This window comes from Notamacropus eugenii, chromosome 1 (assembly GCF_028372415.1).
Source record: "Notamacropus eugenii isolate mMacEug1 chromosome 1, mMacEug1.pri_v2, whole genome shotgun sequence".
NCBI lineage: Eukaryota > Metazoa > Chordata > Mammalia > Diprotodontia > Macropodidae > Notamacropus > Notamacropus eugenii.
In genome coordinates this window covers 20,811,600-20,834,569 of record NC_092872.1, presented here as the reverse complement: position 1 = coordinate 20,834,569, position 22,970 = coordinate 20,811,600, and the positions used below count along the sequence as shown (strand labels likewise).

At 37.6% G+C, this 22,970-nt stretch overlaps 1 long non-coding RNA gene across 1 annotated transcript in view; it reads left to right on the top strand.

Moving 5' to 3' along the window:
• LOC140522441 (uncharacterized) overlaps nucleotides 1–22,218 on the top strand; it is a 51,190-nt gene extending 28,972 nt beyond the window's left edge. Inside the window, exon 4 of the long non-coding RNA XR_011973347.1 lies at nucleotides 18,799–22,218. This is a non-coding gene — a long non-coding RNA (uncharacterized lncRNA). The remainder of the gene's footprint in view (nucleotides 1–18,798) is intronic.
• Nucleotides 22,219–22,970: the final 752 nt, after the last annotated feature.

Below are 22,970 nucleotides of genomic sequence, written 5' to 3'. Positions count from 1 at the left end.
TGTGCATCCAGCATACACTCCTCCCACTTCCCCCAACCCCTATCCACAGCTAGTTATTAAGCATTTACCAGCACATTCCTGGACTTGATCACCTCTATCAGCTCTAAATATTTGTGTGATCTTATTTCTGTTGTGTCTTAGTTGGTTTCACAAACTGTATTTAGAAATGTCTTTGCAAGCAAAAGGAAGTGGGCAACGAAGGCATTTAATCAAGTAATTGGATCCTGATACTGAAGGAGAGGGGTTCATGTGCCTGTGCTTGTCTAGGTGACTCATCCTCATGGATGGGATTCAATCAATAATTACTTGACTACACTCTGGTTGTTGTCCACTCTCAAAGAGAACCAAAACGCCCTCACTATATGAGTCAAATTACAATGGGTCCGAGTGTGGCCGATCAGGCTGACACACACTCAGAAAGCTCTATCGCAGGTCGGGCACCAACAGTCCATGTGAACATTTGGGGTGGATTCTCTAAATTGGTGCATTGAGCCTCCATCCATGGAGGTAGTTTCAGGATGCTCCAAAGTCTCTGACAGCTAGACCAGCCAATGCATAGGATAAAAAAAGGCAAAGGAAAAAGTTCTCCCAGTCCTCCTCCTCACCCTCCTCCTCCTCCTCCTCCGTCTTCTTCTTCTTCTTCTTCTTCTTCTTCTTCTTCTTCTTCTTCTTCTTCCTCTTCCTCTTCTTCCTCTTCCTCTTCCTCCTCTTCCTCTTCCTCTTCCTCCTCTTCCTCTTCCTCTTCCTCTTCTTCCCCTTCCTCTTCTTCTTCCTCTTCCTCTTCCTCTTCTTCTTCTTCTTCTGCTGCTGCTGCTTCTGCTTCTCCTTCTCCTTCTTCTCCTCTTCCTCTTCCTCCTCCTCCTCCTCTTTCTTCTAATCTTAGATTTATAGCTGGAAAAGAGATCATCTAGTCTGGGGGGGGTCTTAATCTTTTGGATAATGAAGCCCTTTGACAGTCTGATAAAATCCAGATTTAGTTGAACCCCCCCATATTACAGATGAGGAAACAGAGGCCTGGAAAGTCCAAGTGACTTGCTCAAGGTCAACCAACCAGCGAGTAGAAGAGTCTGGATTTGAAAACAGGTGCTCTGAGTCCAAGTCCAAGACTCCTCTCTGTTTCCTACCAATTTCTTTTGACTTGTGTTTCCAGTGTAAAGGGGTCTCCTGCCAACTGAAAAGAGGAATTAGAAGTCAATTTGTATTAGAACATTTTAGAAAACAGCAACAAAACAAATAAAAGAGCAAACAATATGTAAATGATTAGCCTGCTGCTCCAGAGGTGCTAACTTTCTTCAGGCGTTTCAGACTGTCAGCCCCAGGACGTGCTTCACAATCCACCCATGTCAATTTCAGCTTTGATGAGGCTCACTGTGGCTTTTTGTAGGACAGTATATCAATGTAAAGATATCTTTAAAAAGTGGATATTTGGAGACATCTGGACAATTTATTTTCCTCTGAATTTATCCATTCATCAAAGAAAAGCATTTATTTAACGTTTTCATAGTACTTGGTGCTATGGGGGAGTATATTTTTAAGAGCAGATGAAAGTTCTAAAAGAATTGTAGTCTTATTGAGAAGACTGAAGCAGGGAGATAATATAAGTGAAAGATTATTGTGTATGCTTTCATCCTTCATTGCCGAATAAGACCATGCCATCAGAGGAATGATGACATAACTTGCACTTGACTTTGTTTTGAGTGAGGGAGGGCTGTGCAGGTCATCAGCCTCACTTCTCCTCCAGAGCTGTCTGAATCCAGTGACCAGATATTCATCAGGATGACTGGAAATGACCCAGGATGAGGCAATTGGGGTTAAGTGACTTGTCCAAGGTCACACAGCTAGCGAGTGTCAAGTGTCTGAAGTGAGATTTGAGCTCAGGTCCTCCTGACTCCTGCACTGGTGCTCTATCCACTGTACCACCTAGCTGCCCTGAAAGATTAATGTGTAATATAGTCTATGGAAGACATCAGTGACTAGTAAGGGGAAACAAGGGAAGACTCAGTATAGGCTGAAATTAATCAGGAATAATTTTTCATTTGAATATTTGATTTCATACTGTGTGTTTATGTGTGTGTGTGAGAGAGAAAGAGAGAGACAGGGAGACAGAGACAGAGACAGAGAGACAGACACAGAAAGACAGAGACAGAGTAACAGAGAGGGAGACACAGAGACAGAAAGATAGATAGATGATAGATAGATAGGGAGAGAGAGAGAGAGAGAGAGAGAGAGAGAGAGAGAGAGAGAGAGAGAGAGAGAGAGGGAGAGACAGACAGACAGACAGACAGACAGACAGACAGACAGACAAACAGAGACAAAGAAACAAAGAGCAATGAGTACAGAGGAAGGTCTCAGGACCACAAATTATAAACCTGCATGAAAGGACAAGAGGATTTGAGCCAGCTGTGTAACACCCAGAATGGGGAAAGAAGCAAACTCAGCAATACTGAAGAGAAGAAAGTGAGCACTATGCCCTGAAGAGGCTTATACTGTCAAGCCCATTGTCTATAAACATTTTCAGTGTTGTTTTCCTCAGCAGATCTGTTGACATCTGAAGCTTGGTTTATATTTGATGTGTATGGGGGAGAGGTATCATCTCTCAGAACCTATCTCACTTTTGCCCTGCTAAATGAAATCAGAATAAGATCAGTAGTGGAAAGAAGGAGCAGGGGAAGGTTTTTAGTCAGGGAATCTGGGTTCAAAGAGCCATGAGTTCTTACTGCAGGTCACTTTCCATATTGGGGCAATACCGGTACTATCTACATCATAGGGAACTTGGGCTAGATAACTTTTAAAGGGAGTTTGACTAGCTGATCATCCTACCTCTGATGTTTACTACCTGTGTGACCTTAAATAAGTCACTTCACCTCCCTGGGCCTCCGTTTTCTCATCTAGTAAATGAAAGGCTAGGACCAGATGGCCTCCAAGGTCCCTTTCAAATCAAGATCTATGATCCTATACTCTTTATAGTCCATTAGAGCTCAAACATTCTGTGATCCCATGGAGTTTTTAATCTGTCAAGGAAGATACCATTTGTCACAACCCTCCCTTTGTTCCCATCAGCATTCCGGCTTTGCACTAATTGCCAGAGTTATGGTTATCACAATTATAAACATGGGGAATCAATCAGTTGATGAACATTTATTAAATGTCTACAATTGTGCTGGAAACAGTGCTCAGGAAGGAGGATCCAAGAACAAAGAGGAAATAGTTCTTGCCCTCAAAGAGCTTACATTTGGAAGAAGAACTTAAATTCTAATGAAGGTGTGGTACAGAACACTGATGGGACCTCAGAGTCAGTTGTTATCAAAATTAGGAAGAAAAACTTACAAGATCATAGAAATTAGAGGTGGAAGTGATCTTCAAGGTCATTTAATCCAAAGCCCTCATTTTACAGATGGGGAAAGTGAGACTCAGAGAGGTTACTGAGCATTGGATGGATGTGCTCATTGAAAAATGCCTCCACCAGCCGTACTCCGTCAACTCCCACTGCCCATTTTGTTTTAGAGATGAGGCAGCAGTAAGCTGAAGCAACTTGCATCCAAGTCAAGAATATGTTTCCTCATAAATCTTGAGAAATATAGGTGATCAAAGATGTCACAGATGGAAAAGCTTCCAGAGTCAGCGGGTTTGCCAACATCTGTCTGGGATAGCTCCTGAGGGAGTAATTGCAAACACCAAGGGCAAAAACAAGCAGGAACTCATCTCTGGACTTCACATCACCATGTGCCAGGTAAGTGAGTAACACAAGCATCATCGGCCATGATTTAATCGTAGCTTATCCGGATGAGCTGGCATGGATTACTAAATCTCGGTTGGATGAAACGGCCATCCCAGGGTTGGCCCAAGGCAGAGCCCACCTGGTCATTGGATTCCACCTGGATCAATGGAATAACATTTCAGAGGAAAAGAGGAAACCATCATTGGAGAGAGAGATGGCTCCCACATTTTGTGATTTAGACTTAGAAGTGGATAATTTACTCTTTCACTGTTTTTCCTTCTTTCATTTTCCTTTGCATTAAGTGGAAAGTGGAAGAAGGAAGGAGGGGAATTGTCTCATCCCTTTTGGCTACTTTTACTGAATTGTGAATGACTAACTTTCTGGGATATTTTTTTTTTTGGGTGGGATGAATCAAATAAATATAGCTAATATTTAAATACTACCTCAAGATGTCCAAAGCATTTTACTATATATATATATTATATCAAATGATCCTCTCAAGAATTCCATGATGTTGAGATATATATATATATAGATATATAGATATATATACATATATATATAAAACCGATATATAGTCATTATTACTCACATTTTAAAGATAAGAAAATTGAAGTTACAACCCTTAACTACATTTAGTAAAGTAATAGAAGCTGAATTTGAAACTCTATTCCAAATTGTATTGTCTACTATAGCACACTGACTTCATTCATAAAAATAGCTCATGAACAATAAAAAAGCTCTGCACTGGAGCAGATTTTCTCCTCTTTCCAACATCCATTGAGTCAGGAGCAAGGACAAGGGGAGGGTGACTTATTGAGCAGTGAGAAATGGGATCCCAATTATTGATATTAATGACTTACACAAATGAATCACTATAGTATTTATTAAGCACTTACTACGTGAAAGCAATGTGCTAAGCATGGGAATATCTATAGATAAAGAAAGATAGTCCCTGTTCTTGAGGAGTTCCCATCCTAATGGAGAAGTTTTAAGCTGCACGACCTAGGGATGGCCTTTAGAGTACAGTAGCAAAGCAGATGGCAACATATCTTCTTGAAAGTCATTTCCCCTGATAAAATCATGTCAGTTTTTGATGTTGAACCATTCAACAATGCCAAGGAATTTGGTGACAAGAACTTTCTTTCCTGAGTCTTTGATAGATGTGGCTGTAGCACATTTAGAAGCAGTTACCAGGCTACCTGTCCCTAGAGTAATTTACATAATGTGATACAGTTTACAAAGCATATATGTTCTTTTATTTGATTCTTACAACTATGTGAATTAATGCAAGTATTATTATTATTCCCATTACAGGGAGTAACACCTAGGAAGTTATGGAAGTAGAGAATTCTTGGTCAAGGAAAGTCCTTCTATCAGTGCATGCAGGGAGTTTTTCTGTAATTTCTAGTAGAAGAGAGCTGCCTAGACCTTGAGCACTGGAAGCTTAAATGCCTTGTCAAATGTCACACCATCACTTGGGTCAGAGGAAGGACATGAACCGAGTAGTTTTGCTCCAGACCCGCTCTCTTTCCACATTTTCTCTAATATCTTTATTATGAGAAAAATGAGCCTCAAACCTATTATCTTTGAACTTTGGTTTCCTGAGTATTAATTCTTTTGTACTAAATGATGCAGATTCTATAGTCCTTTATAGTTTCCAAAGTGTTTTCCTCAACCCTAAGAGACTGATAGTACAATTATTATCATTGTATTTTTATATATTTCTTATGTATGACTTCCATACTTTCATCTAAATAATTGATAAAAATATTGAAAAGTCCTGGAAGAGGTACCTGAGGCACTCAGTTACAGCCTTTCAAGTTAATAATAACCTATTAATGACTGCTTTGGAAGTCTGGTTATTTAGCCATTTCTAAATCCAAGTAACTGTACTATCAATGTCATCACATCTTTCTATCTTGATGAGAACGATACATGTTGTCTTGCTATAATTCAGGTAGACACATATAGAGTAGTAGTTAGAGCACTGGACTTGGAGTCAAGAAGACTGCTGAAATTCTTCCCCAGACACTTAATAGCTGCAGGACTCTGGGCAAGTCATTTAACTTCCCTGTTCCTAAGTTTTCTCATCTGTAAAATGAGAGGGTTGGACTCAGTGGCCTTCAAGTCCCTTCCAGTTCTAAATTCATGGTCCCGTGATTCCATCTCTTTGGCATTTCTGTGATCTAGTCTAGTAACCTTGTCATAAAAGGAAATTATGAATCACCATCATAATGGCTAGTCTAGTCTGACCTATTTTTGATGAAGTCATGGTGGTTTTTAGTGATCACTGTTTCCTTTTCTATGTTCTTATAAACCACTCTTTTTTATAATATAGAATTCTACCAGGAATCAAAATCAAACTTATCAGCTTATAGTTTGTACAATTTATGTTTTGTTTTTTTTTTAATATAGAGGTATTTGCTCATCTCTCTCCATGGAATACCTCCATAATTTTTCTTAAGGAATAGCAATTTAACTTAATAATCACTGCTGCCAGTTTTTTGGGGTTTTTTTTTTTGTGTTTCCCATACACCTGGGATATACATCATCTGAATCTGGTGGCTTAAATTCGCTAAAAATTGCCATGGACAGAAGAAGAAATCAAAGCTATCTATAGTTATATGAAAAATGTTCTAAATCACTATTGATTAGAGAAATACAAATTAAAACAGCTCTTAGGTATTATGTCACACCTATCAGATGGGCCAATATGACAGAAGAGAAAAATGACAAGTATTGGAGGGCATGTGGAAAAATTGGGACACCAATGCTCTCTTGGTGGAATTGTACGCAGATTGAACCATTTTGTATGACAATTTGGAACTATGCCCAAAGGGCTTTAAAAGTATGCATACCCTTTGGCCTAGCAATACCAATATTAGGTCTGAATGCCAAAGAGATCAAAGAAAAAGGAGAAAATCTTATTTGTCCCAAAATATTTATAGCAGCTCTTTTAGTGATGGCAAAGAATTGGAAATTGACTCAAGTCAACAGCTTGCTAAAGGAGATCCAAAAAAATACTAAAGAAAATGATACCTTAAAAAATATACTAACCCAAATGGCAAAAGAAGTCCAAAAAGCCAATGAGGAGAAGAACACTTTAAAAAGAAGAATTTGCCAAATGGAAAAGGAGGTCAAAAAGCTCACTGAAGAAAATAATTCCTTCAAAATTGGAATGGAGCAAACGGAAGCTAATGACTTTACGAGAAATCAAGAAATTATAAAACAGAACCAAGAAAACATAGAACACAATGTGAAATATCTCATTGGAATAACCATTGACCTGGAAAGTAGATAAAGGAGAGATAATTTAAAAATTATTGCACTACTTGAAAGCCATGATCAAAAAAAGAGCCTAGAGGTCACCTTTCAAGAAATTATTGAAGAAAACTGCCCTGGTATTCTAGAACCAGAAGATAAAATAGCAATTGAAAGAATCTACTGATTTCCTCTAGAAAGAGATATTAAAAGGAAAACTCCTAGGAATATTGTAGCCAAATTCCAGAGTTCCCAGGTCAAGAGGAAAATATTGCCAGCAGTCAGAAAGAAGCAATTTGAGTATTGTAGAAATACAATTAGGATAACACAAGATGTAGCAGCTTGTATATTAAGGGATCAAAGGGCTTAGAATATGATGTTCTGGAGATCAGAGGAGCTAGGATTAAAACCAAGAACCACCTATTCAGCAAAGCTGAGTACAATCCTTCAGGGGGAAAATGGACATTCAGTGAAAGAGAGGACTTTCAAGCATTCTTGGTGAAAAGAGTTGAATAAAAAATTTGACTTTCAAATAGAAGAATCAAGGGAAGCATGAAAAGGGTAAACAAGAAAGAGAAATCATAAGAGATTTATTAAAGTTGAACTGTCTATATTCTTACATGGAATGATGATATTTGTAACTCATGAGACCTTATTATTAGGGTAGTTGGAGGAGATAGACAGACAGACAGACAGACAGACAGACAGATAGATAGATAGATGATACAGGGTGAGTTGAATATGAAGGGATGATATCTAGAAAATAAAATTAAGGGGTGAGATAGAAATATATTGGGAGAAGAAAGGGAGAGATAGAATAGGATAAATTATCTCACATAAAAGAAGCAAAAAAAAGGTTTTACAATGGAAGAGAAGAGGGAGGAGGTGAGAAGGAATGAATGAACCTTATTTTCATTGGATTTGGCTTAAGGAGGGAATAATATACACTCCCAATTGGGTGTCTTGCCCTATAGGAAAGTAGAGGGGAAGGGCATAAGAGGAAGGGAGGGCAGATGGGGGAGGAAGTAGTCAAAAGCAAACACTTTAGAAAAGGGCCAGGGTCAAAGGAGAAAACAGAATAATTGAGGGGGTCAGGATATGATGGAGGGAAATATAGTTAGTCTTTAACAACATGATTATTATGGAGGTGTTGTGCATAATTACACATGTATAGCCTATATTGATTTGCTTGACTTCTCAGTGAGGGTGGAGGGGGAGGGAAGAAGGGAGAGAATTTGAAACTCAAAGTTTTAAAAACAAATGTTAAAAAATTGTTTTTACACACAACTTGGAAATAAGATATATAGGCAAGGGGGTATAGAAATCTATCTTGCCCTTCAAGAAAGTAAAGGGGAAAGTGAAGAAGGAGGGGATGATTAAAGGGAGTGCAGACGGGGGGAAGGGGTAATCAGAATGCATGCTATCTCAGGGTGGGGTGAACGGAAAGATGGGGAGAAAATTTGGAACTCAAAATCTTGTGGAAATGAATGTTGAAAACTATAAGTAAATACATTTAAATCTTGACTGGAAATTGAAGGGATGCTCATCAATTGGGTAATAGCTGAATAAATTGTAGTAAATAATTTTGAAGGGACACTATTGTACTATAAGAAATGACAAAGGGTGGGGTGATTTCAGAAAAACCTGGGAAGTCTTATATGAGCTGATGGAAAGTAAATTGAGCAGAGCCAGATCACTGTACGCAGTAATAGCAAAATTGTAAGATGATCAACTGTGAATGACTTAGCTTCTCAGCAATAGAATGATTCAATAAAATTCCAAAGGACTTATGGTGAAAAATGCTATCCACCTCCAGAGACAGAACTAATGAAGTCTGAGTGCAGCGTGAAGCCTACTTTTTAAAAATTTCCTTCCTTCCTTCCTTCCTTCCTTCCTTCCTTCCTTCCTTCCTTCCTTCCTTCCTTCCTTCCTTCCTTCCTTCCTTCCTTCCTTCCTTCCTTCCTCCTCTCTCTCTCTCTTTCTTTCTCTTTCTTTCTTTCTTTTTCTTTCTTTGTTTCTTTCTCTTTCCTCTCTTTTGCAACATGGTAAATATGGAAATATGATTTACATGACTGAACATTTATTTTTGTTGGTTAGTTGTTTTACTTGTGTCTGACTCTTTGTGTCCCCATTTGGGGTTTTCTTGGTAGAGATATCAGAGTAATTTGCCATATCCTTCTCCAGTTCATTTTACAGATGAGGAACTGAGGCAAACAGGTTAAGGAGTCTGTCCAGGGTCACACAGTTAGTAAGTGTCTGAGACCAGATTTGGGTTTAAGAAGATGAGTTACTATGAGACACTCTACCCACAGTACCACTTAGCTGTCCCTACATAATTTATATAAAATTATACAGATATAGTTATCCCTCCAATATCTTGGAGGTTAGAACATAGTGCCCCCATGATCTGGAAAATCCAAATAAATTTTTTTTGGCTCTTTGTACCAGAGAAGAAGTCTAGATTATGATAGTAAAAGATATAATATGTTGATATTATATAATATTATACATATATTTTATGTACTTCTGAGTTTCTTAGCCTTTTCTGTGTCACTTGCTGGCCTTCATATCATCTGTGGCATCCACAAATCTCTCCCCCAATTCATATTTAATTTCTTATGCTGACCCATGATATATCAAAACTGTAATGGGGAAAGGGATAACTGTTATCTATGTTAAGTTGCTTCCTTCTCATAGAAGGGGGAGAGGACAAAGGGAGGGAATTTGGAACTCCAAAATTATAAAATGGACTGTTAAAATTGTTTCTACATGTAAAAAATAAAAAAAAAATTAAGGAAAAAATTTAGCCCCAGTAAAAAAAAAGTCAGATAATGGGAGTTCCTTTGCCATCTCTTCATTTATCATAAATTTCAACTCCTTGTTAACCACTTTTGTTTTATCTTTCTGGGTTTTAAAATGTTGCCTTTAACAGAGAAAACAGATGCAAAATGAGAGTTTAGTCTTTTGCTGTTCCCAGTTGTCTGTCATTATTGCTACTTTGAGCAGAGAGACACTATCCCTTATTTACTATTTCTCTTGACCCCACGATAGCTGAAAATAATCCTTTTTTCTTGCTCTCTGCATTCATGAACAGCCTCAGATCAGTCTGAACTTCAGTGCTATTGACAATTTTCTTACAGAATCACACTGTTCTTTTGTATCTATTTTCTATTATCTTGCCTTATTTTCCTTTTCTTTTTCTGTTCTGTTCGATTTCTATTCTATCATATTTCTATTTTTGTTTTTTTTATTCATACTTTAAAATCAAAGTTGGTTAGTAAGTTCCCTGTGCATTCACATCTGTCTTCTTAGATAGCTCCTACACCTCCCCCCGCCCCTTCAGAATCATTTGTTTTATCATTAGAGCTTCACTCTTGAGAGCTTCCTTCCACTCTTGACCCAATCTTCCTTACAGAATTTTAGGTTACAAAATCCCAACTATCATTTTTCTGAATTCTTGGAAACTTGCTCTTCCCAAATCCAGCGTCTGCATTAGACTATAACTGATTTCCCTTTGCTTTTTCCATCAGGAAATCTAAGGATAGCTTTTCCCCAAGGCTTTTGTCATTTCTAATTCATCAGTTCTAGTAAATCAGAAGCCTGTTCAGAGCAGTAATTCCTCTAATCACTTCCTTAACCTTTTGAATCTTGCAATTACCACTCCAGAGCAAATCAGTTGTTTTGCTTTGCTATTCAGATCAGCAGTTCTAGCAAATGTTCAGATAACTGAAGCCTTCCATCATTATCATATCACGTCTTCCTGGAAGGTTTGTCCTATCCAGTTAGTCTTCAGTAGAGTCTTAAGACAACATCATGTCTGTTTCTCCATCCTTTGATTCACACCTAAACACTTTCTCAATACTACTCTTGTACTATCTGGCTTTTCAGATACATATGGAAAGTCTTCTCTCTCTTCCTCCTCTAAATACCTTTTGCTTAGATTAGTTAGATTTCCAGAAAATACTTATTTTCTGAACTTCATTAGGTATACCCTATCCCTTATCAAGGGCCCACATACCTATATTTTATGCCATGGTTCTAGAGATCCAGATCCCAATTGTGGACACTTTGTCAGTTTTTCACTTTGGAAATAGAGCTTTTTCCTCTAAAGTCCCAGTATCCAGTCAGCATCAAAGATCAACAATATCTCTAAGGTAGCCAGTTTCTTGCCCAGGACTTCATACTCTTAGTTATGCTTTTTACATTTCTTCTGCATGAATCCTAAGGAGTGGGTCATGATCTTTCATTTTAGCAAGTGCCAAGAAGGTCTCTCACAATCCCAAATACATATCCAGGAATGAATGAATGAAGCATTTAATAAGGATTGCTATGTGCCAAGCACTATGGTAAGCTTTAGGGGTACAAATAGAAAAGGAAGACATCCCCTGCTCTGAAGAAAATCATGTGCTAATGGGGTGAGGCAACACATAAAGGAAATTTTAGGCCAGTTATTTAAAAGGTAGAGAAAAAGCCAGAAATAACATAAGCAAAGATTGTCTACAAGAATTATAACATATATACCGTGTCTCAAGAGAGTCTTGAACAATCCTAAAATATTTTGGTCCTTCAGAAATTTGATCCTTGGGGCCAAGAACATCCTGTTTCTTCCTGACATCCCACCCCACCTCCCAAGAAAAGTGTGCTTTCTGTCCCAGAGTAACCCCTGTCAATGTAAGACTGGCTTAGTTAGAAGCTTTGTGTGAAATTTAGGCATCTGCTTTGCAGTCCTAGACCCAACTCTTTTGGCATCAGGAATCTTTTTGAATTGGGGTGGGCTTTTGGTGCTCTAACTTTATCTTCCACTTAAACAGTTACTAAACATATAACTGACATACCCACTGAATAGTCAATGGCCAAGTTGGGACCAGAGCCGTGTCTTCTATTTTCATAATGAGTTTGCTTTCTACTACATTAAGCTATCTCTGTGGTAGCCTGCAAGATTCCTGTTGGAGCAGACCTATAGATACATTCCAGTAGATGTAATAAGAACAACTTATTTCTGTAATGATCCAAGATCAAGACATGATGACGAAGCATATATTATCTCCCTTGACAGAATGTGAGCTCCTTGGGATGTGGGATTAGAGTGAGTAGATGTTCCAAGCAGGGAGGTCAGTTTGGAAGTTACCAAAATAATCTAGGGCAGAAGAGAAAAGGGCCTAATTGAAGGTGGTGGCTATGTGGGTAAAGATGAAAAGGTTGGCTTTGAAAGACATGTAGGCAGAAATGTCAGGATTTGGCACCTGATTGGATATACAGAGTGAAGGAAAGAGAGAAAAGGACAGGAGAAAAGATGAGGTAAGGGAAGAGAAGAGAAGACAAGGGAAGGGAAGGGAAGGGGGCTACAATATGTATGATGAGCCAACAAGGGAACTTGAGAGGGAATGGTTATATAGTTAAGAGGAGAACCAGAGAGAATAACATCATTAATGCTGAGTGAAAGTAGCAGAACCAGGAGAACTTTGTACACAGCAACAATCACAGTGTGTGAGGATTTTTTCTGGTAGACTTAGAACTTCATTGCAATGCAAGGACTTAAAAAATTCCCAGTGGTCTCTTAAGGCAAAATGCCTTCCACAATAAGAGAAAGAACTATGGAATTTGATCGTGGAATGAAGCAGAACATTTTCTTTTGTATTATGTTTCCTCCCATTCATTTTAATTCTTCTATGCAATATGACTAGGTGTAAATGTATTTAATCAGAATGTATGTATAGAACCCATATAAAACTGTATGCTATCTCAGGGAGAGAGGGGAAGGTAGGAGGGAAGGAGGGGGAGGGAGGGGAAAAAATCTAAGATATATGGAAGTGATTATAGAATGCTGAAAACAAATAAAATAATAATAAAAAAAAAGAAAATAGCATCATTAAAATCTATAGACAAGAGAGTATTGAGGATGAAGTGATCAAATAAGTCAAGAAGGTCAAGATAGGTCAAGAAGGGTGAGACTGAGAAAAGACCATCATATCTGTCAATTAAAAATTCATTGATAACTTATGAGAAAGCAGATTTAGTTGACTGATGAGGTCAGGAGCAGACAAGTGTTAAGAAGTGAGTGAGAGAAGCAAACACTTTTGAGGAGGGACAGGGCTAAAGGAGAGAACAGAATAAATGGAGAGTAAGATAGAATGGAGGGAAATATAGTTAGCCTTTAACAACATGACTATTATGGAAGTGTTTTGCATAACTACACATGTGTAATCTATATCAAATTGCTTGTCTTCCCAATGAGGGTGGGTAGGGAGGGAAGAAGGGAGAGAATTTGGAACTCAAAGTTTTAAAAATGAATGTTAAAAATTGTTTTTGCATGTAACTGGGATATAAGATATGCAGGCAATGGGGTAAATAGAAGGGAAGGGGATAAATAGAAGGGAAGGGGATGAAAGAAGGGGTGGGTCATCGAAGGGAGGGCAAGCTGGGGGAAGGGGTAATCAGAATACACACCATCTTGAAATGATGGGAAGGGAGAGACAGGGAGAAAATTTCAAACTCAAAATCTTGTCAAAGTGAATATTGAAAACTAAAAGTAAATTAATTAATAAAAAAGTGAGTGAGATTACAATTAAGAGTAGGAAAAGAAAGGGATGAAAGGGAAAATGGTTCAACAAAATCAGTCAACGTATTGTAAAGTAGAAACATTGCCATCTTTGGATTTAGGGGGCCTGGGTTCAACTCCTGCCCCTGATCCTCACAGGCTGGAATTGGCAGCATTTAATTGGACTCACTTTGCTCATCTTTAAAATTAGATTAGATTAGATGGTTTCAGAGGTTCTTTCTTGCTCTGTGATTGATCCTACAATATCAATTGTGTATGACAATAAATGCAACATTCCACACTCACAGATACCTCTCCCATCCCTACAAAAAGGGAAAGGAAGTCCAGTTATTTCTCAGCTACTCTTCATTCAATAAACGGCACTTGGGCTCCTTCCCGCCTCCAAATTAATCAAATCCTCTCAATGAAGAATAGTCAACATATGGTGAAATATTTATTTTTATTTGTCCTAAAGTTGTTTGAGACATGAATTAAAGGTGTAATTTTTTTTTTACCCCTTCTCCATGAACACTTCTGAAACACTGAAGCTAACTGCACTCCCTCTGCAGAAGGAAATCATTTTCCAGCACGTGGCACACAGGCTGAATGTGGTGCTCCTGGATGGCGAACAAAGCTGAAGCAGTTATGGGCTTTGCTGAAGCTCTTTGGCTTTCTTTGAGTCAGGAAGAGTAATAGAGCATCTCAAGTCACTTAATTTTTCAAATTATCAAAGGCAGTGGGTGAGCATGCCCACTCTCAGGGGGACTGCAATAATGTGTGTGCAGTGCTGGATCCTATCCACTTTCTGGGAGGGAAACACCAGGACCTAATTAATGACTTGATAAAAGTAATACTGGCACTGGTAATCTCAATAATAACAATAATACTTCATAATGTTTTTCACCTGAAGAACTCTTGCTTACCTCCAAGTCCACATTTACACAATACAGAGATGTCCAGGAAATCTGATAATCCCCCACATATGGCCAAGCCAGGATGGTGGTTGGAGAGGAAAAAAAAAAAAGAGATGGTGTTTGTGTGTTTGCGTGTGTGTGTGTGTGTGTGTGTGTGTATTTAGGTAGGGGTTGTAGGGGTGGAGGATGGTTAGGTGTAGCAAAGAATCCCCTGTATAGGTGTCTGACAGCTCAAGGAGAAATGACCTATTGAAAGCAGGATGATTTCATCTTCCCTCTTCGCTCAAACACTAACCAGGCTGTTATTAATAACTAAAAGCTGTTCTTGCACTGGAATACTGGGGAACTGAAGGAGTCAGCTGGCTTCTGAAAGATCAGTGGAAGTCAGTGTTACCTACTTACTGCTCAAAATGTTGAAAGTCACAGCATCATAGAATGCTAGAGAGGAAAGGGACCTAAAAGACCTTCTGGTAGAGATATTCTTAACTGTTTTTAGGGGTCATGGACCCCTTAGCAATCTAGTGAAGCATATATGAATGAACCCATTCTTGATTTTTGTTTACAAATAAGCAAATAATGATAAATGAATAAACAAAAATGAATGAATAATGTTTTAAAATGGGTAAAATAAAATACAAAGGAAAATAATTATATTGAAGTACAATTATTAATATCTTTTTAAAAGGTCACAGACTGTAGACTAAAACCCTGCTCTCCTACAATTGACTTGTTTTACAGTACAGGAAAGTGAGGCCTAGGGTAAGAAAATGATGTCTCAAAAATCATAAAAAATTAATCAATAAGCATTTATTAAGCACTTTTTGCATGCCATATAGTGTGAATAGAAAGAAAAAGCAAAAACAATGCATATCCACAAGGAACATATAGCATAATGGAAGATGGAATGGAGGGGCAGCAAATGTAAATAAATGGTTACATGAAAGGTAAACACAGAATACATGGAAGGCAACCTTAGAGGGAAAGGCATTAGCCACAGGAGACACCAGAAAATCTACAGAAGGCATCATTTGAGCTGAGAGTTGAAGGAAGCTAGGAGTTCTTAGGGGTGGAGAGAGACAGAATTCTGGTCATGAGAAACAGTGAGTACTAAGGCACAGAGAAGGGAGATGCATGTTGTGTTCTTTGGGAATAGTAAGGACACCAGTGTGGTTTGACTCACAGAGTGCATGGAGAAGAAAACACACAAAAGACAGAAAGATAGAAAGGGGACAGTTTGTCAATAGCTGATCACATAGGGCACCAGTGGTATTTGTTGAGTTGGGAGATGACGTGTTTAGACCTTTGCTTAAGTAAAAATCATTTTGGCAGTTGTATGTAACAGAGAGTGGAGTAGGGAAAGACTTGAGGGAGGAGCAAGGATGAGGGTCTGAATTAGTGTAACTATGTCACTGGAGAGAAGTGAGTATCTTAAAGATAGCAAAAATGAACAAATGACAAGCTTTGTCAAGGGATTGGATATTTGTGATGAGTGAGAGTAAGGAATTAAGGATAACATTGACGTTTTAAACCTAAATGATGGTATTACCTTTAACATTGACATGGAAATTCAGAAGAAGGATCGGTTTTGAAGAAAAAGATAATTAGTTGCTTAGATTGAATCTGAGATGTCTTGGGGCATCCAATTAGGAAGGTTTAATAGGCAGTTGGTGAGTAGTTGTGAGACTAGAGTTCAGGATAGTGTCTAAGGCTGGTTATATAGATTTGAGACTCATCTGCAAAGAGGTAATAACTGAATCCATAGGAACTAATGAAATTATTAAATGAGGAGATAGAAAGGAAAAAAAAAAGAGAGCCCAGGACAGAGCTTTGAATCATATCTTCAGTTTGTGGACAAGGTTTACATGATGATCTAACAAAGTAGACTGAGAATAAACAGTTGAGAGAGGTCAGTCTTAGAAAAAACCCAGAGAGGAGAGAGTAATTCAGGGGTAAAGGATTAACACTGTCAAATATTACAGAGAGATAGAGATAAGGAGATCAAAGATAGAGATAGAGATAGGAGATCAAAGCTGGAAGCTATTATAATAATTCAGGAGACAAGTGATGAGGTCCTGAACTAAGGTGGTAGCTGTGTGAATGGATTATAAGAGGTCAGATGAGAGAAATCTTATGAAGGTAAAAGTAGAAAGATTTTATAACTTATTGGATATATGGGGTGAGGGAAAGTGATGAGTTCAAGATAATGCTGAGATTATGAAACTAAGACACTGTTAGGATGGTGGTACATTTGACAGAAATAGGAAAATTTGGAAGAGAGGAGAGATTAGAGAAAACTTTATATTTTATAGAGTTCAGTTTTGGACCTGTTGAGTTTTAGCTTGCTTTAGGACATCCAGTGTGAAATATCTAATAGACAACTGGTGATAAAAGATAGAAGGTCAGGGGAAAAATGAACTGAATGTGTAACAGGCAAGAGGCTAAGGGTCGATAAACATTGGTTGAGGCAGATTAAGATGTATTATCCAGGAATAAGGTGAAATAGCACGTGGGCTTTATAAAAAAGTATTCTGGATTTAAATAGCATAAAAAGTTTTCCACATACAAAGTAGAAAATTAAAAAGATGATTATATGTGAAATCATAAATCTGTTATGTATACTTACTTTATAAAAAAGTATGTAATAAATTCAGTATATTACTTTCAGAGCCCTCCTGCGTGTCTGTGTTTCTCTCTGAACTTTCTTCTCATCCTTTCTGTGTATTTTTAAAGATGCTTCAATGACCATATGGACTCTGTTTTATTGTGTAAGCTATGGTGTGTATATGTGTGTGTGTGCATGCATGTGTGTGTGTACGTGTGTGTGTGTGTTACTTGTGAAGGATATACCTATGTCCATATGGATTTCTCTAAATGTGTCTTGGCAGGGGAAGCTTTGAAAGGTAACTTGGGAATCTCTCCTACTCTTCTCTAAGGGAAGCTTAGCTCCTGTCCTAAATATGGATAATTAGGGCAATTATTTTTTCTTAGTGTCAAGCTGCTTTCCCGATAACTATCCCTTAAACAGCAAGGAGTGCCCCCCACCCTGACCCCTTCCTATCACATAATAGTTATGAAAAAAGACCATCAATAGTGGATGATGAGCTTATTTATCCAATACAGAGAGCAAATAGAAATCAGAGAAGTTATACAGATTTGAATGTACTTAATAAAGAGAGTTTATAGCCTTTCTTATTTGGAATGAGATATCTCAGTTCAACTGAGACAGAGGGGAGAGAGAAAGATCTACGGACAGAGAGAGACAGACAGAGATACAGAAATACAAATAGATACAGAAATATAGACAGACAGAGACAGAGAGATACAGAGAGATAGAGAGAGACAGAGTCAGAGAGGACTCAAGCTCATCTAAGGGGACATTCCCTTTAGTCTCTAGGGGAGCACTGGAAATCAGGGATAATTTGAGGAGCCAGCTTTTCACTACCTGTTCACTTTCTAAAATTGTTTCTCTTTCTGTAACATTTTCTTTTCCTGAAGAGAGTCTGGAACCACATGCATCCTTTCTCAAAGGAAGAAGTAGGTCTCTCTTTTTCCTTAAGCTCTCCCTCTAACTCACCAGTCCCCTGCCCCACCCCTTGTCCCCAAGAAACTCAGTTTTTATCCAAACTCTGTAGCTGGATTATCTTCCCTGAAGGTCTCAGTAAAAATGATTGAAATGATTTCCAGTGATAATTATTCTAGTGCCCAAATTAGTACAGTGCCTATGCACAGTAGGCACCTAATATGTGTTTGTTGAATGGATAAAAAGAACTCCTCTGTGCATCCACACATACTCCCATTCTGTATTGCTTTAATCAGGGACAACTAAGGCTATCTTAGTCATTTGTAATAGTTGGTAAAGTCATAGATTTCAGAGTAGAAAGAGACTTCTGAGGTCATATTCATAACATTTGTAAAATGGATTCAGTGTGGAATTTGCTTTCCTTACAGTATGCCTGTGAAAATGGGAATGTATTATCGGTTCCATTTTGTAGAGGAGAAAATGGAAACACAGTGACTGGTCAGGACAATAAAGCCACTGAATAAGAGTCCTACAATTCACACTCAAGTCTTTTGATGAAAAGCATGGCTCTTTTCACTACACGGTATTGCTTCTATTATATTGCCTGAATGGCCTGACTAAGTGGCCTCCAGGGAGGGAGACTTCAGTATCTCCTTCCATTTTCAGAGAGGCCTAGTTATTAGACATTTGTTTCATACTGAGATGGTATCTCCAGTAATCCTTACTAGATGGCTCTCTTCTCCCCATGGAAGCTCAAAGAATGTCTAGTCCCTCTACAGATCAGACCTTTAAAACAAAGAAAAAATAAACAGTGATGATGTTTCCCTTGTCTTTTTTTCTCCAGGAGAAATAGTTGTCTACTGGATCATCCTGTGGAATGGTGTGGACTCTGCTCATTCTATTCCAGTCACTCTCCTCTACATGTGCTGCAACTTGTCAATACCCTCAGCAGCGGACAGAGCTCTAGGTCTAGGGCCAGGAGGAACTGAGTTAAAATCTGGACTCAGATATATTCCAGCTGTGTGACCCTGGTCAAGCCACTTAACCTGTTATCCTTGTGGATAATAATAGCACCTACATCATGCAGATGAAGTGAGATATTTGTAAAGCATATGGCACATAGTAAATGCTACACAAATGTTAATAGTTGCTATTATCATTACTATTATTAATTTTACCACTGGTGCCTTAAGTGGAACACAATCTTCTAGATGTGACCTGAGCAGATAACAGCATAGCAGGACCATTGGTTCCCTTATTCTGGTCATTCTGATTCTAAAGGCATATTGGTTTTTCTTGACTGCCATTTTGGACTGTCAACCTGCTTACTGATAACTTACTGTTAAATAGAATACCTAGGTCTTTTCCACATGAAGTGCTTATAGTCATATCTCTCCACTCCCTCCCTTCTTCCCCACTTGGGAAGTTGCTTTTTTGTAACCCAAGCGAAAGACTTTAAATTTATCACATTATGTTGTGTCCTATTGGATAGAGCCCATTGTTCTAGCCTGTCAAGATTTTTTAAAAATCAACTTTTTCATTCAAAATAGTCACAAGGTTTTATTTCAGTTTCACAAATCAGTGTCTGTCATCTATACCTTCTGAGTCAATGGTAAGTGTTGAACAAAACAGGACGAAGGACAGAGTCCTCCAACTGATCCTCATGGTTTCATGTCCCCTCACCAAGATTGTTCTTCTTCTCTGAATATATTACAAATAGCCAATATTCACCTTAAAATGTAGTACCCAAATTGGGTGGGGGAGCAATGTGTCACACTGGCTTCTCTGGGCATGAAGTTTTAGCATAGAACTGGCTGGAGGGGTCTTTTGGGCATGCCCCATTTGTCTAACATGGAACCCACTGAATTCCCTGGTGTATGTGGGGCTGGGGTCCTTTGATTGACTGCCTAGGTGTTTAAAACTGGTAAGACCAGCATTCTATCTGTAAAACTTTTCCACTGCACTTTTCTTTGGACTTTTATCAGCTTTGCTTAGCATGGACACCATGAACTGGGCAAGTAAGACTTGCCTTCTCTTGATCACCTCTCTTTTACCTCTTACTTTGAGAAATGGGTCTATAGGTATGTTTGCTTCTGTGTTGTTTGTCCTCCATATCAGGTGTTAGAGATGATCCTCATGAGACTCAGAGTTTGAGCCATGGTGACCCTGGAGTCAGAACTGCAGGAATGTGGCTCAGCCAGCCAGCCCAGCATAGAAACCTAAGAAACCAGGGTGTCTGGGATTTGAGGCTGATGGGGGGTTTGAACTTGGAATCAGGAACTGAGCTACACTATGGACATAATCTGCTTTATCTTTTCCCTCCCTAGAGACTGAGGTCATGCATGAATAGAGGGAGAATTATACCTCCCATGTGTTGTGGGGAATATCTTTGTATATTTGTGATTATGCCTTCTGAAGTAAATATTCCTTTTTAAAAGTCCCACTGCATTATGCAAAAAAAATTAGTGCCCAGAAATGACCACAATACTTGTTTTGTTTAACCAGGATCGCTTTAGAACAGCAACGTGCTGATAAATATTTATCAGGTGTCCAGGGGAAAAATGATCCTTTTATATTTGATCTGCATTATTAACTTTTTCTCCATTATTTTCTAAAGTCTAGACAATCGATGAAAAAAATCAACACTTGATTTATAGTATTTGTCACTTTTGGATGTTTAAATACTCACACTTAAAATTTTGAGCTGGTTCAAACTGCTTTCATCTCTTTTGTTTTCAATATTATGTATGTATTACTACAGCTTAATATCGCAGTTACATATTTTGACAACCTCATCACACAGTTGAATCATATTGAGTCTTTTTAAAACTGTAAATAACAGTTTAGCCATCGCTACCTCATTCTATACTTATAGAACTTTTAAAAAATACATACAAGAGAGTCATCCCTATTACATTTCAGAAAAAGAGGGTAAAAAGAGTCTATAGACAACTTAGTTTAAGATTGAATTAGGCCATATCATCCCAAGCATATTTGTAAAGGAGAATAAAAAATAACTATGAAATGGGACCAATTTATCAGCAATTCCATGACAGTTCTCATGACTGATGAAAGAGAAACTACCGCATTTCTACTGTTGTTCTACTACCCAATATGCTATTCAAGAAAGCCAAAATGGCACTCAAAAAATGCAGGTTGGAATAGAAACTAGACTTGACCAAACATATACAGAGAAAATTCATGTTGGTTGAGATACAATTTTAAAGTACACATTGTGATTGGAGAATTATAAAACAGTGGGAAAGTTTACAGATTGTTAGAAAAAAAGATGACAAGAGGACATCAACGACCACCAAACTATATGTTTATTTTCCCTTTCCTATAAATTATTTTTAATAAAGGTTTATGCATGAATATTTATTACTAGAGAGATCACCCAATATTTGATATTAAATTTGACAGAAATTAGAATAAAATCTAGATAAAGTATGGAGTAGCATGAAATTGATTATAAAATGATTCAGTTTTCATATATTCTTTATGGTAGTACTAAGAAGTAAAACAAACCAAAAAACCTAAAGAGCTTTTAAAAATAAAGATTTGTGGAAAATGCTACAATTTTCTTTCATGTTTTTTAATAAATGAAACATGCACTTTTCAAATCTTTAATCAAAATACAAATTTGACAAAATAGAAATATTCATGAAAGATGAGCTATTGTCCAAGAAAAGAATGAATGATAGAATGAAAGAAAGTGACTCTGGGAAAGAACAGTTCAATAGAACTCTCTGCCTTAGAGTATTACAACATAACACCTCCTTCCCTCTAAAAAAGTATGGCAATGGAGTATTCCTCATCTTTGTCTTTATCCCCAGTACTTTCCACTAAGTAGAGGCTTAATCAATACTTATTCAATTTAATTCAATTAAGGGCATTTCCTTTTTTCTCCCACAGCACAATATGCTACCTATCTCCCTACCTAATAAGGTTGTTATGACAGAAATACTTTATGTACTGTAAAATATTATACAAATATGAGCTATTATTATATTCTATGGTAGGTATTATATCCAACAGGTATATATTGAGTACACATAATGTTTAAGGTACATTAAACATTAAAATTTGACGTTTTTGTATCTTGACTCCAGTGTGTTAGCTCTCTCTCCTACCTTTATGTTATTTTCAAATTTAATAAGGATAACATTCATGCCTTTAATAAAGTCATTGATAAAAATGTTAAACAACACAGGACCAAACACAAATTCCTGTAATACTCCACTGGAGAGCTCCTACCTAAATGCCTCCTGCATTGGACAGTTAACAACCATTCCTTTATTTTTATTGATGGGCTTTTTTACATTGTAAACATTTGCAGATTACTTCTACTTCATGAGAGGTCTCTTGTAACAATATAAAACAGTTACAACTGAGAAGACAGTGAGTGATTTCTTCTAAAAACATTTACATCTGTAGCATCTTTCCCTCATCCTCTCTGTTAAAAAATGGACAGAAATCTATTTTATGATTTATTCCACATTCCATTGGGAAAAAATCATTGTAAAAAATGTCTGTATTCAAGCAAGTAGCACAGGGGAAAAAGTGCTAGACTTAAAGTCAGGGAGATAAGTTCAAATGCTATTTCAGGCACTTAACTATTACTTGTATGACCCCAGGCAAGTCACTTCACATCATTCTGTTTTAGTTTCAACATTTATGAAATGGGAATAATAATAGCATCTATCTCTCAGAGTTGTGAAAATAAAATGAGATAATATTTGTAAAATGCTTTGCAGATCTTGAAGTGCTATGTCATATATGTATACGTACACACTTAATATATGTATACATATACATATATACACAAATACATACACACACACACATATATATACACATACGCAAATACATACACACACATACACGCACACACATATACATCTAATCCAACCCACTTATTTTACATAAGAGCAAATGAAGACCCAGAGAAGAAGAAGCCGTACACAAAGACACTGGGCAGTAGAAAAGAGATTTGAATGTATATCCCATGATTCC